A 16,037-nucleotide genomic window follows, 5' to 3' on the forward strand; every position below is an offset into this window, starting at 1 on the left:
CTCATACTTTAACGAACTCCTCCTACAGTTTTAATCTGATCATCTTCAAATTTGGTGAGTGTAAACTTCAGGCCTTTGCGACGTTAAATTGCGAAGATCTTGAGTTTTCGTCGAAGTGCGGGTCCTCGGCGGCCTGACAAATTTCGATGTTTCGCCATGAAACAGGAAGTTGCTGTAACTCAGGCATGGAATGTCCAATCTGCCCCAAACTTCACACTTTTGATAAGAGTTCTGTCCTGAACACATGACCATGCTCATATTCAGTTATAGTCATAGCGCCACCTGCTGGCAACAGGAAGTGACATGTTTAACACTGTTATGGACTCCTAATAACATATAAAAAAGTGCCAGCAAGTGCTAAACATGCTAACAACATACTAGAAGCATGCTAAAACATGCTAGCAAACTCTTAGCTAAGTGCTAAAGCATGCTATTATTGCAATTAAATAGGAATTTGCTGTAACTCAGGCATGGAATGTCCAATCTGCCCCAAACTTCACACTTTTGATAAGCGTTCTGTCCTGAACACATCTACATGAGAATATTCAGTTATAGTAATAGCGCCACCTACTGGTAACAGGAAGTGTCATGTTTAACACGTTGATGCCATTCTAGCAACATGTTAAAAATGCCATTGACTTCTAAACATGCTAGAAACATGTTAAAACATGCTAGCAATACTTAGCTAAGTGCTAAAGCATGCTAATTCAATGAAACAGGATGTTGTTGTTACTCAAGAAGGCAATGTCCAATCTGCACCAAACTTCACACGTTTGATAAGAATCATGGCCTGAACACATGTCTATGCTCAAATTTAGTTATAGTAATAGCGCCACCTACTGGCACCAGGAAGTGACATGTTTAACACGTTGATGCCGTTCTAGCAACATGTTAAAAATGCCATTGAGTTCTAAACATGCTAGAAACATGTTAAAACATGCTAGCAATACTTAGCTAAATGCTAAAGCATGCTAATTCAATGAAACAGGACTTTGTTGTTACTCAAGAAGGCAATGTACAATCTACCCCAAACTTCACACGTTTGATAAGAGTTATCTCTTGAACACATGTCCATGCTCATATTTAGTTATAGTCATAGCGCCACCTGCTGGCAACAGGAAGTGACGTTTAACACTGTTCTTGACTCCTAATAACATATAAAAAAATGCCAGTAGGTGCTAAACATCCTACCAACATACTAGAGACATGCTGAAACATACTAGCAAACACTTAGCTAAGTGCTAAAGAATGATATTACTGCAATTAAATATGAATTTGCTGTAACTCAGGCATGGAATGTCCAATCTGCCCCAAACTTCACACTTTTGATAAGCGTTCTGTCCTGAACACATGACCATGCTTATATTCAGTTACAGTCATAGCGCCACCTGCTGGCAACAGGAAGTGACATGTTTAACACTTTTATGGACTCCTAATAACATATAAAAAAGTGCCAGCAAGTGTTAAACATGCTAACAACATACTAGAAACATGCTAAAACATGCTAGCAAACTCTTAGCTAAGTGCTAACGCATGCTATTATTGCAATTAAATAGGAATTTGCTGTAACTCAGGCATGGAATGTCCAATCTGCCCCAAACTTCACACTTTTGATAAGAGTCATGGCCTGAACACATCTACATGAGAATGTTCAGTTATAGTAATAGCGCCACCTACTGGCAACAGGAAGTGACATGTTTAACACGTTGATGCCGTTCTAGCAACATGTTAAAAATTCCATTGAGTTCTAAACATGCTAGAAACATGTTAAAACATGCTAACAATGCTTAGGTACGTGCTAAAGAATGCTAATTCAATGAAACATGACTTTGTTGTTACTCAAGAAGGCAATGTCCAATTTGCACCAAACTTCACACGTTTGATAAGAGTTCTGTCCTGAACACACATCCATGCTCATATTCAGTTATAGTCATAACGCAACCTACTGGCAACAGAAACTGACATGGTTAACACAGTAATGCAGTACTAACCACATAATAATTGTGTACTAAGCATGATAGAAACAGACTAAACATGCTAGCAACACTTAGCTGAGTCATGAAGCATGCTATTATCACCATTATACAAAACATTTTGTAACTGACTTTGACATACTCTTACTATATATACCTCCTTAAATGTACATTTCCCAACCATGCTCTGTCTTCCTAAAGCCACCGAGTGTTGTTGGCATGGGTGCGAGGGCCCTTTCATCGCTGCTTGCAGCTTTAATTAGGGCCCGAGCACCGATGGTGTGAGGACCCTCTTGGAATTGCTCTGTTTATTATTATTATTATTATTATTATTATTATTCTTCTTCTCCGCATTGAATTGCATTTTTGAGGGCCTAAACATGCTCGAAAACTCACGAAACTTTGCACACGCGTCAGAACTGGCGAAAATTTACATCTGATATAGGTTTCAGAATTGGACGGGGCAAAATGGCTCGATAGCGCCACCTATAAAAGTTCAACGGAGTGCGCCTCCCGCATCGTTCCACGTACGTGCACGAAATTCGGTACATATATGTAATTACCTAATACCTACAAAAAAGTCTCTTGGAGCGTAGCCCTAAACACAACAGGAAGTCAGCCATTTTGAACTTCCTCTCAGATTTTTGTGCAGTTTTTGCCATTTTCAGGCCTCATACTTTAACGAACTCCTCCTACAGTTTTAATCTGATCATCTTCAAATTTGGTGAGTGTAAACTTCAGGCCTTTGCGACGTTAAATTGCGAAGATCTTGAGTTTTCGTCGAAGTGCGGGTCCTCGGCGGCCTGACAAATTTCGATGTTTCGCCATGAAACAGGAAGTTGCTGTAACTCAGGCATGGAATGTCCAATCTGCCCCAAACTTCACACTTTTGATAAGAGTTCTGTCCTGAACACATGACCATGCTCATATTCAGTTATAGTCATAGCGCCACCTGCTGGCAACAGGAAGTGACATGTTTAACACTGTTATGGACTCCTAATAACATATAAAAAAGTGCCAGCAAGTGCTAAACATGCTAACAACATACTAGAAGCATGCTAAAACATGCTAGCAAACTCTTAGCTAAGTGCTAAAGCATGCTATTATTGCAATTAAATAGGAATTTGCTGTAACTCAGGCATGGAATGTCCAATCTGCCCCAAACTTCACACTTTTGATAAGCGTTCTGTCCTGAACACATCTACATGAGAATATTCAGTTATAGTAATAGCGCCACCTACTGGTAACAGGAAGTGTCATGTTTAACACGTTGATGCCATTCTAGCAACATGTTAAAAATGCCATTGACTTCTAAACATGCTAGAAACATGTTAAAACATGCTAGCAATACTTAGCTAAGTGCTAAAGCATGCTAATTCAATGAAACAGGATGTTGTTGTTACTCAAGAAGGCAATGTCCAATCTGCACCAAACTTCACACGTTTGATAAGAATCATGGCCTGAACACATGTCTATGCTCAAATTTAGTTATAGTAATAGCGCCACCTACTGGCACCAGGAAGTGACATGTTTAACACGTTGATGCCGTTCTAGCAACATGTTAAAAATGCCATTGAGTTCTAAACATGCTAGAAACATGTTAAAACATGCTAGCAATACTTAGCTAAATGCTAAAGCATGCTAATTCAATGAAACAGGACTTTGTTGTTACTCAAGAAGGCAATGTACAATCTACCCCAAACTTCACACGTTTGATAAGAGTTATCTCTTGAACACATGTCCATGCTCATATTTAGTTATAGTCATAGCGCCACCTGCTGGCAACAGGAAGTGACGTTTAACACTGTTCTTGACTCCTAATAACATATAAAAAAATGCCAGTAGGTGCTAAACATCCTACCAACATACTAGAGACATGCTGAAACATACTAGCAAACACTTAGCTAAGTGCTAAAGAATGATATTACTGCAATTAAATATGAATTTGCTGTAACTCAGGCATGGAATGTCCAATCTGCCCCAAACTTCACACTTTTGATAAGCGTTCTGTCCTGAACACATGACCATGCTTATATTCAGTTACAGTCATAGCGCCACCTGCTGGCAACAGGAAGTGACATGTTTAACACTTTTATGGACTCCTAATAACATATAAAAAAGTGCCAGCAAGTGTTAAACATGCTAACAACATACTAGAAACATGCTAAAACATGCTAGCAAACTCTTAGCTAAGTGCTAACGCATGCTATTATTGCAATTAAATAGGAATTTGCTGTAACTCAGGCATGGAATGTCCAATCTGCCCCAAACTTCACACTTTTGATAAGAGTCATGGCCTGAACACATCTACATGAGAATGTTCAGTTATAGTAATAGCGCCACCTACTGGCAACAGGAAGTGACATGTTTAACACGTTGATGCCGTTCTAGCAACATGTTAAAAATTCCATTGAGTTCTAAACATGCTAGAAACATGTTAAAACATGCTAACAATGCTTAGGTACGTGCTAAAGAATGCTAATTCAATGAAACATGACTTTGTTGTTACTCAAGAAGGCAATGTCCAATTTGCACCAAACTTCACACGTTTGATAAGAGTTCTGTCCTGAACACACATCCATGCTCATATTCAGTTATAGTCATAACGCAACCTACTGGCAACAGAAACTGACATGGTTAACACAGTAATGCAGTACTAACCACATAATAATTGTGTACTAAGCATGATAGAAACAGACTAAACATGCTAGCAACACTTAGCTGAGTCATGAAGCATGCTATTATCACCATTATACAAAACATTTTGTAACTGACTTTGACATACTCTTACTATATATACCTCCTTAAATGTACATTTCCCAACCATGCTCTGTCTTCCTAAAGCCACCGAGTGTTGTTGGCATGGGTGCGAGGGCCCTTTCATCGCTGCTTGCAGCTTTAATTATTATTATTATTATTATTATTCTTCTTCTCCGCATTGAATTGCATTTTTGAGGGCCTAAACATGCTCGAAAACTCACGAAACTTTGCACACGCGTCAGAACTGGCGAAAATTTACATCTGATATAGGTTTCAGAATTGGACGGGGCAAAACGGCTCGATAGCGCCACCTATAAAAGTTCAACGGAGTGCGCCTCCCGCATCGTTCCACGTACGTGCACGAAATTCGGTACATACATGTAATTACCTAATACCTACAAAAAAGTCTCTTGGAGCGTAGCCCTAAACACAACAGGAAGTCAGCCATTTTGAACTTCCTCTCAGATTTTTGTGCAGTTTTTGCCATTTTCAGGCCTCGTACTTTAACGAACTCCTCCTACAGTTTTAATCTGATCATCTTCAAATTTGGTGAGTGTAATCTTCAGGCCTTTGCGACGTTAAATTGCGAAGATCTTGAGTTTTCGTCGAAGTGCGGGTCCTCGGCGGCCTGACAAATTTCGATGTTTCGCCATGAAACAGGAAGTTGCTGTAACTCAGGCATGGAATGTCCAATCTGCCCCAAACTTCACACTTTTGATAAGAGTTCTGTCCTGAACACATGACCATGCTCATATTCAGTTACAGTCATAGCGCCACCTGCTGGCAACAGGAAGTGACATGTTTAACACTGTTATGGACTCCTAATAACATATAAAAAAGTGCCAGCAAGTGCTAAACATGCTAACAACATACTAGAAGCATGCTAAAACATGCTAGCAAACTCTTAGCTAAGTGCTAAAGCATGCTATTATTGCAATTAAATAGGAATTTGCTGTAACTCAGGCATGGAATGTCCAATCTGCCCCAAACTTCACACTTTTGATAAGCGTTCTGTCCTGAACACATCTACATGAGAATATTCAGTTATAGTAATAGCGCCACCTACTGGTAACAGGAAGTGTCATGTTTAACACGTTGATGCCATTCTAGCAACATGTTAAAAATGCCATTGACTTCTAAACATGCTAGAAACATGTTAAAACATGCTAGCAATACTTAGCTAAGTGCTAAAGCATGCTAATTCAATGAAACAGGATGTTGTTGTTACTCAAGAAGGCAATGTCCAATCTGCACCAAACTTCACACTTTTGATAAGCGTTCTGTCCTGAACACATGACCATGCTTATATTCAGTTACAGTCATAGCGCCACCTGCTGGCAACAGGAAGTGACATGTTTAACACTGTTATGGACTCCTAATAACATATAAAAAAGTGCCAGCAAGTGTTAAACATGCTAACAACATACTACAAACATGCTAAAACATGCTAGCAAACTCTTAGCTAAGTGCTAAAGCATGCTATTATTGCAATTAAATAGGAATTTGCTGTAACTCAGGCATGGAATGTCCAATCTGCCCCAAACTTCACACGTTTGATAAGAATCATGGCCTGAACACATGTCTATGCTCAAATTTAGTTATAGTAATAGCGCCACCTACTGGCACCAGGAAGTGACATGTTTAACACGTTGATGCCGTTCTAGCAACATGTTAAAAATGCCATTGAGTTCTAAACATGCTAGAAACATGTTAAAACATGCTAGCAATACTTAGCTAAATGCTAAAGCATGCTAATTCAATGAAACAGGACTTTGTTGTTACTCAAGAAGGCAATGTACAATCTACCCCAAACTTCACACGTTTGATAAGAGTTATCTCTTGAACACATGTCCATGCTCATATTTAGTTATAGTCATAGCGCCACCTGCTGGCAACAGGAAGTGACGTTTAACACTGTTCTTGACTCCTAATAACATATAAAAAAATGCCAGTAGGTGCTAAACATCCTACCAACATACTAGAGACATGCTGAAACATACTAGCAAACACTTAGCTAAGTGCTAAAGAATGATATTACTGCAATTAAATATGAATTTGCTGTAACTCAGGCATGGAATGTCCAATCTGCCCCAAACTTCACACTTTTGATAAGCGTTCTGTCCTGAACACATGACCATGCTTATATTCAGTTACAGTCATAGCGCCACCTGCTGGCAACAGGAAGTGACATGTTTAACACTGTTATGGACTCCTAATAACATATAAAAAAGTGCCAGCAAGTGTTAAACATGCTAACAACATACTAGAAACATGCTAAAACATGCTAGCAAACTCTTAGCTAAGTGCTAACGCATGCTATTATTGCAATTAAATAGGAATTTGCTGTAACTCAGGCATGGAATGTCCAATCTGCCCCAAACTTCACACTTTTGATAAGAGTCATGGCCTGAACACATCTACATGAGAATGTTCAGTTATAGTAATAGCGCCACCTACTGGCAACAGGAAGTGACATGTTTAACACGTTGATGCCGTTCTAGCAACATGTTAAAAATGCCATTGAGTTCTAAACATGCTAGAAACATGTTAAAACATGCTAACAATGCTTAGGTACGTGCTAAAGAATGCTAATTCAATGAAACATGACTTTGTTGTTACTCAAGAAGGCAATGTCCAATTTGCACCAAACTTCACACGTTTGATAAGAGTTCTGTCCTGAACACACATCCATGCTCATATTCAGTTATAGTCATAACGCAACCTACTGGCAACAGAAACTGACATGGTTAACACAGTAATGCAGTACTAACCACATAATAATTGTGTACTAAGCATGCTAGAAACAGACTAAACATGCTAGCAACACTTAGCTGAGTCATGAAGCATGCTATTATCACCATTATACAAAACATTTTGTAACTGACTTTGACATACTCTTACTATATATACCTCCTTAAATGTACATTTCCCAACCATGCTCTGTCTTCCTAAAGCCACCGAGTGTTGATGGCATGGGTGCGAGGGCCCTTTCATCGCTGCTTGCAGCTTTAATTATTATTATTATTATTATTATTATTCTTCTTCTCCGCATTTAATTGCATTTTTGAGGGCCTAAACATGCTCGAAAACTCACGAAACTTTGCACACGCGTCAGAACTGGCGAAAATTTACATCTGATATAGGTTTCAGAATTGGACGGGGCAAAACGGCTCGATAGCGCCACCTATAAAAGTTCAACGGAGTGCGCCTCCCGCAACGTTCCACGTACGTGCACGAAATTCGGTACATACATGTAATGACCTAATACCTACAAAAAAGTCTCTTGGAGCATAGCCCTAAACACAACAGGAAGTCAGCCATTTTGAACTTCCTCTCAGATTTTTGTGCAGTTTTTGCCATTTTCAGGCCTCGTACTTTAACGAACTCCTCCTACAGTTTTAATCTGATCATCTTCAAATTTGGTGAGTGTAATCTTAAGGCCTTTGCGACGTTAAATTGCGAAGATCTTGAGTTTTCGTCAAAGGGCGGGTCCTCGGCGGCCTGACAAATTTCGATGTTTCGCCATGAAACAGGAAGTTGCTGTAACTCAGGCATGGAATGTCCAATCTGCCCCAAACTTCACACTTTTGATAAGCGTTCTGTCCTGAACACATGACCATGCTCATATTCAGTTACAGTCATAGCGCCACCTGCTGGCAACAGGAAGTGACATGTTTAACACTGTTATGGACTCCTAATAACATATAAAAAAGTGCCAGCAAGTGCTAAACATGCCAACAACATACTAGAAGCATGCTAAAACATGCTAGCAAACTCTTAGCTAAGTGCTAAAGCATGCTATTATTGCAATTAAATAGGAATTTGCTGTAACTCAGGCATGGAATGTCCAATCTGCCCCAAACTTCACACTTTTGATAAGCGTTCTGTCCTGAACACATCTACATGAGAACATTCAGTTATAGTAATAGCGCCACCTACTGGTAACAGGAAGTGACATGTTTAACACTCTTGTGGTCTCCTAATAACATATAAAAAAGAGCCAGCAAGTGCTAAACAGGTTAGCAACATACTAGAAACATGCTAGCAAACACTTAGCTAAGTGCTAAAGCATGCTATTACTGCAATTAAATAGGAATTTGCTGTAACTCAGGCATGTAATGTCCAATCTGCCCCAAACTTCACACATTTGATAAGAATCATGGCCTGAACACATGTCTATGCTCAAATTCAGTTATAGTAATAGCGCCACCTACTGGCAACAGGAAGTGACATGTTTAACACTTTGATGCCGTTCTAGCAACATGTTAAAAATGCCATTGAGTTCTATACATGCTAGAAACATGTTAAAACATGCTAGCAGTACGTAGCTAAGTGCTAAACCATGCTAATTCAATGAAACAGGACTTTGTTGATACTCAAGAAGGCAATGTACAATCTACCCCAAACTTCACACGTTTGATAAGAGTTATCTCTTGAACACATATCCATGCTCATATTTAGTTATAGTCATAGCGCCACCTGCTGGCAAAAGGAAGTGACGTTTAACACTGTTCTTGACTCCTAATAACTTATAAAAAAATGCCAGTAGGTGCTAAACATCCTACCAACATACTAGAGACTTGCTAAAACATACTAGCAAACACTTAGCTAAGTGCTAAAGAATGATATTACTGCAATTAAATATGAATTTGCTGTAACTCAGGCAAGGAATGTCCAATCTGCCCCAAACTTCACACTTTTGATAAGCGTTCTGTCCTGAACACATGATCATGCTTACAGTCATAGCGCCACCTGCTGGCAGCAGGAAGTGACATGTTTAACACTGTTATGGACTCCTAATAACATATAAAAAAGTGCCAGCAAGTGCTAAACATGCTAACAACATACTAGAAACATGCTAAAACATGCTAGCAAACTCTTAGCTAAGTGCTAAAGCATGCTATTATTGCAATTAAATAGGAATTTGCTGTAATTCAGGCATGGAATGTCCAATCTGCCCCAAACTTCACACATTTGATAAGAATCATGGCCTGAACACATGTCTATGCTCAAATTCAGTTATAGTAATAGCGCCACCTACTGGCAACAGGAAGTGACATGTTTAACACTTTGATGCCGTTCTAGCAACATGTTAAAAATGCCATTGAGTTCTAAACATGCTAGAAACATGTTAAGACATGCTAACAATGCTTAGCTAAGTGCTAAATAATGTTAATTCAATGACACATGACTTTGTTGTTACTCAAGAAGGCAATGTCCAATTTGCACCAAACTTCACACGTTTGATAAGAGTTCTGTCCTGAACACACATCCATGCTCATATTCAGTTATAGCCATAACGCCACCTACTGGCAACAGAAACTGACATGGTTAACACCGTAATGCAGTACTAACCACATAATTATTGTGTACTAAGCATGCTAGAAACAGACTAAACATGCTAGCAACACTTAGCTGAGTCATGAAGCATGCTATTATCACCATTATACAAAACATTTTGTAACTGACTTTGACATACTCTTACTATATATACCTCCTTAAATGTACATTTCCCAACCATGCTCTGTCTTCCTAAAGCCACCGAGTGTTGATGGCACGGGTGCGAGGGCCCTTTCATCGCTGCTTGCAGCTTTAATTATTATTATTAGGGCCCGAGCACCGATGGTGTGAGGACCCTCTTGGAATTGCTCTGTTTATTATTATTATTATTATTAGGGCCCGAGCACCGATGGTGTGAGGACCCTCTTGGAATTGCTCTGTTTATTATTATTAGGGCCCGAGCACCGATGGTGTGAGGACCCTCTTGGAATTGCTCTGTTTATTATTATTATTATTATTATTATTATTATTCTTCTTCTCCGCATTGAATTGCATTTTTGAGGGCCTAAACATGCGCGAAAACTCACGAAACTTTGCACACGCGTCAGAACTGGCGAAAATTTACATCTGATATAGGTTTCAGAATTGGACGGGGCAAAACGGCTCGATAGCGCCACCTATAAAAGTTCAACGGAGTGCGCCTCCCGCAACGTTCCACGTACGTGCACGAAATTCGGTACATACATGTAATGACCTAATACCTACAAAAAAGTCTCTTGGAGCATAGCCCTAAACCCAACAGGAAGTCAGCCATTTTGAACTTCCTCCCAGATTTTTGTGCAGTTTTTGACATTTTCAGGCCTCATACTTTAACGAACTCCTCCTACAGTTTTAATCTGATCATCTTCAAATTTGGTGAGTGTAATCTTAAGGCCTTTGCGACGTTAAATTGCGAAGATCTTGAGTTTTCGTCGAAGGGCGGGTCCTCGGCGGCCTGACAAATTTTGATGTTTCGCCATGAAACAGGAAGTTGCTGTAACTCAGGCATGGAATGTCCAATCTGCCCCAAACTTCATACGTTTGATAAGAGTTCTGTCCTGAACACATGACCATGCTCATATTCAGTTATAGTCATAGCGCCATCTGCTGGCAACAGGAAGTGACATGTTTAACACTGTTATGGACTCCTAATAACATATAAAAAAGTGCCAGCAAGTGCTAAACATGCTAACAACATACTAGAAGCATGCTAAAACATGCTAGCAAACTCTTAGCTAAGTGCTAAAGCATGCTATTATTGCAATTAAATAGGAATTTGCTGTAACTCAGGCATGGAATGTCCAATCTGCCCCAAACTTCACACTTTTGATAAGCGTTCTGTCCTGAACATATCTACATGAGAATATTCAGTTATAGTAATAGCGCCACCTACTGGTAACAGGAAGTGTCATGTTTAACACGTTGATGCCATTCTAGCAACATGTTAAAAATGCCATTGACTTCTAAACATGCTAGAAACATGTTAAAACATACTAGCAATACTTAGCTAAGTGCTAAAGCATGCTAATTCAATGAAACAGGATGTTGTTGTTACTCAAGAAGGCAATGTCCAATCTGCGCCAAACTTCACACTTTTAATAAACGTTCTGTCCTGAACACATGACCATGCTCATATTCAGTTATAGTCATAGCGCCACCTGCTGGCAACAGGAAGTGACATGTTTAACACTGTTATGGACTCCTAATAACATATAAAAAAGTGCCAGCAAGTGCTAAACATGCTAACAACATACTAGAAGCATGCTAAAACATGCTAGCAAACTCTTAGCTAAGTGCTAAAGCATGCTATTATTGCAATTAAATAGGAATTTGCTGTAACTCAGGCATGGAATGTCCAATCTGCCCCAAACTTCACACTTTTGATAAGCGTTCTGTCCTGAACATATCTACATGAGAATATTCAGTTATAGTAATAGCGCCACCTACTGGTAACAGGAAGTGTCATGTTTAACACGTTGATGCCATTCTAGCAACATGTTAAAAATGCCATTGACTTCTAAACATGCTAGAAACATGTTAAAACATACTAGCAATACTTAGCTAAGTGCTAAAGCATGCTAATTCAATGAAACAGGACTTTGTTGTTACTCAAGAAGGCAATGTACAATCTACCCCAAACGTCACACGTTTGATAAGAGTTATCTCTTGAACACATGTCCATGCTCATATTTAGTTATAGTCATAGCGCCACCTGCTGGCAACAGGAAGTGACGTTTAACACTGTTCTTGACTCCTAATAACATATAAAAAAATGCCAGTAGGTGCTAAACATCCTACCAACATACTATAGACATGCTAAAACATACTAGCAAACACTTAGCTAAGTGCTAAAGAATGATATTACTGCAATTAAATATGAATTTGCTGTAACTCAGGCATGGAATGTCCAATCTGCCCCAAACTTCACACTTTTGATAAGCGTTCTGTCCTGAACACATGACCATGCTTATATTCAGTTACAGTCATAGCGCCACCTGCTGGCAACAGGAAGTGACATGTTTAACACTGTTATGGACTCCTAATAACATATAAAAAAGTGCCAGCAAGTGTTAAACATGCTAACAACATACTAGAAACATGCTAAAACATGCTAGCAAACTCTTAGCCAAGTGCTAAAGCATGCTATTATTGCAATTAAATAGGAATTTGCTGTAACTCAGGCATGGAATGTCCAATCTGCCCCAAACTTCACACTTTTGATAAGAGTCATGGCCTGAACACATCTACATGAGAATGTTCAATTATAGTAATAGCGCCACCAACTGGCAACAGGAAGTGACATGTTTAACACGTTGATGCCGTTCTAGCAACATGTTAAAAATGCCATTGAGTTCTAAACATGCTAGAAACATGTTAAAACATGCTAACAATGCTTAGCTAAGTGCTAAAGCATGCTAATTCAATGAAACATGACTTTGTTGTTACTCAAGAAGGCAATGTCCAATTTGCACCAAACTTCACACGTTTGATAAGAGTTCTGTCCTGAACACACATCCAAGCTCATATTCAGTTATAGTCATAACGCCACCTACTGGCAACAGAAACTGACATGGTTAACACAGTAATGCAGTACTAACCACATAATTATTGTGTACTAAGCATGCTAGAAACACACTAAACATGCTAGCAACACTTAGCTGAGTCATGAAGCATGCTATTATCACCATTATACAAAACATTTTGTAACCGACTTTGACATACTCTTACTATATATACCTCCTTAAATGTACATTTCCCAACCATGCTCTGTCTTCCTAAAGCCACCGAGTGTTGATGGCACGGGTGCGAGGGCCCTTTCATCGCTGCTTGCAGCTTTAATTATTATTATTATTAGGGCCCGAGCACCGATGGTGTGAGGACCCTCTTGGAATTGCTCTGTTTATTATTATTATTATTATTATTATTATTATTCTTCTTCTCCGCATTTAATTGCATTTTTGAGGGCCTAAACATGCTCGAAAACTCACGAAACTTTGCACACGCGTCAGAACTGGCGAAAATTTACATCTGATATAGGTTTCAGAATTGGACGGGGCAAAATGGCTCGATAGCGCCACCTATAAAAGTTCAACGGAGTGCGCCTCCCGCAACGTTCCACGTACGTGCACGAAATTCGGTACATACATGTAATGACCTAATACCTACAAAAAAGTCTCTTGGAGCATAGCCCTAAACACAACAGGAAGTCAGCCATTTTGAACTTCCTCTCAGATTTTTGTGCAGTTTTTGCCATTTTCAGGCCTCGTACTTTAACGAACTCCTCCTACAGTTTTAATCTGATCATCTTCAAATTTGGTGAGTGTAATCTTAAGGCCTTTGCGACGTTAAATTGCGAAGATCTTGAGTTTTCGTCAAAGGGCGGGTCCTCGGCGGCCTGACAAATTTCGATGTTTCGCCATGAAACAGGAAGTTGCTGTAACTCAGGCATGGAATGTCCAATCTGCCCCAAACTTCACACTTTTGATAAGCGTTCTGTCCTGAACACATGACCATGCTCATATTCAGTTACAGTCATAGCGCCACCTGCTGGCAACAGGAAGTGACATGTTTAACACTGATATGGACTCCTAATAACATATAAAAAAGTGCCAGCAAGTGCTAAACATGCTAACAACATAATAGAAGCATGCTAAAACATGCTAGCAAACTCTTAGCTAAGTGCTAAAGCATGCTATTATTGCAATTAAATAGGAATTTGCTGTAACTCAGGCATGGAATGTCCAATCTGCCCCAAACTTCACACTTTTGATAAGCGTTCTGTCCTGAACACATCTACATGAGAAAATTCAGTTATAGTAATAGCGCCACCTACTGGTAACAGGAAGTGACATGTTTAACACTCTTGTGGTCTCCTAATAACATATAAAAAAGAGCCAACAAGTGCTAAACAGGTTAGCAACATACTAGAAACATGCTAGCAAACACTTAGCTAAGTGCTAAAGCATGCTATTACTGCAATTAAATAGGAATTTGCTGTAACTCAGGCATGTAATGTCCAATCTGCCCCAAACTTCACACATTTGATAAGAATCATGGCCTGAACACATGTCTATGCTCAAATTCAGTTATAGTAATAGCACCACCTACTGGCAACAGGAAGTGACATGTTTAACACTTTGATGCCGTTCTAGCAACATGTTAAAAATGCCATTGAGTTCTATACATGCTAGAAACATGTTAAAACATGCTAGCAGTACTTAGCTAAGTGCTAAACCATGCTAATTCAATGAAACAGGACTTTGTTGTTACTCAAGAAGGCAATGTACAATCTACCCCAAACTTCACACGTTTGATAAGAGTTATCTCTTGAACACATGTCCATGCTCATATTTAGTTATAGTCATAGCGCCACCTGCTGGCAACAGGAAGTGACGTTTAACACTGTTCTTGACTCCTAATAACATATAAAAAAATGCAAGTAGGTGCTAAACATCCTACCAACATACTAGAGACTTGCTAAAACATACTAGCAAACACTTAGCTAAGTGCTAAAGAATGATATTACTGCAATTAAATATGAATTTGCTGTAACTCAGGCAAGGAATGTCCAATCTGCCCCAAACTTCACACTTTTGATAAGCGTTCTGTCCTGAACACATGATCATGCTTACAGTCATAGCGCCACCTGCTGGCAGCAGGAAGTGACATGTTTAACACTGTTATGGACTCCTAATAACATATAAAAAAGTGCCAGCAAGTGCTAAACATGCTAACAACATACTAGAAACATGCTAAAACATGCTAGCAAACTCTTAGCTAAGTGCTAAAGCATGCTATTATTGCAATTAAATAGGAATTTGCTGTAATTCAGGCATGGAATGTCCAATCTGCCCCAAACTTCACACATTTGATAAGAATCATGGCCTGAACACATGTCTATGCTCAAATTCAGTTATAGTAATAGCGCCACCTACTGGCAACAGGAAGTGACATGTTTAACACTTTTATGCCGTTCTAGCAACATGTTAAAAATGCCATTGAGTTCTAAACATGCTAGAAACATGTTAAAACATGCTAACAATGCTTAGCTAAGTGCTAAAGAATGTTAATTCAATGAAACATGACTTTGTTGTTACTCAAGAAGGCAATGTCCAATTTGCACCAAACTTCACACGTTTGATAAGAGTTCTGTCCTGAACACACATCCATGCTCATATTCAGTTATAGCCATAACGCCACCTACTGGCAACAGAAACTGACATGGTTAACACCGTAATGCAGTACTAACCACATAATTATTGTGTACTAAGCATGCTAGAAACAGACTAAACATGCTAGCAACACTTAGCTGAGTCATGAAGCATGCTATTATCACCATTATACAAAACATTTTGTAACTGACTTTGACATACTCTTACTATATATACCTCCTTAAATGTACATTTCCCAACCATGCTCTGTCTTCCTAAAGCCACCGAGTGTTGATGGCACGGGTGCGAGGGCCCTTTCATCGCTGCTTGCAGC

The sequence above is a fragment of the Scardinius erythrophthalmus genome, assembly GCF_964197995.2.
Source record: "Scardinius erythrophthalmus genome assembly, chromosome: 22".
Taxonomy (NCBI): Eukaryota; Metazoa; Chordata; class Actinopteri; order Cypriniformes; family Leuciscidae; genus Scardinius; species Scardinius erythrophthalmus.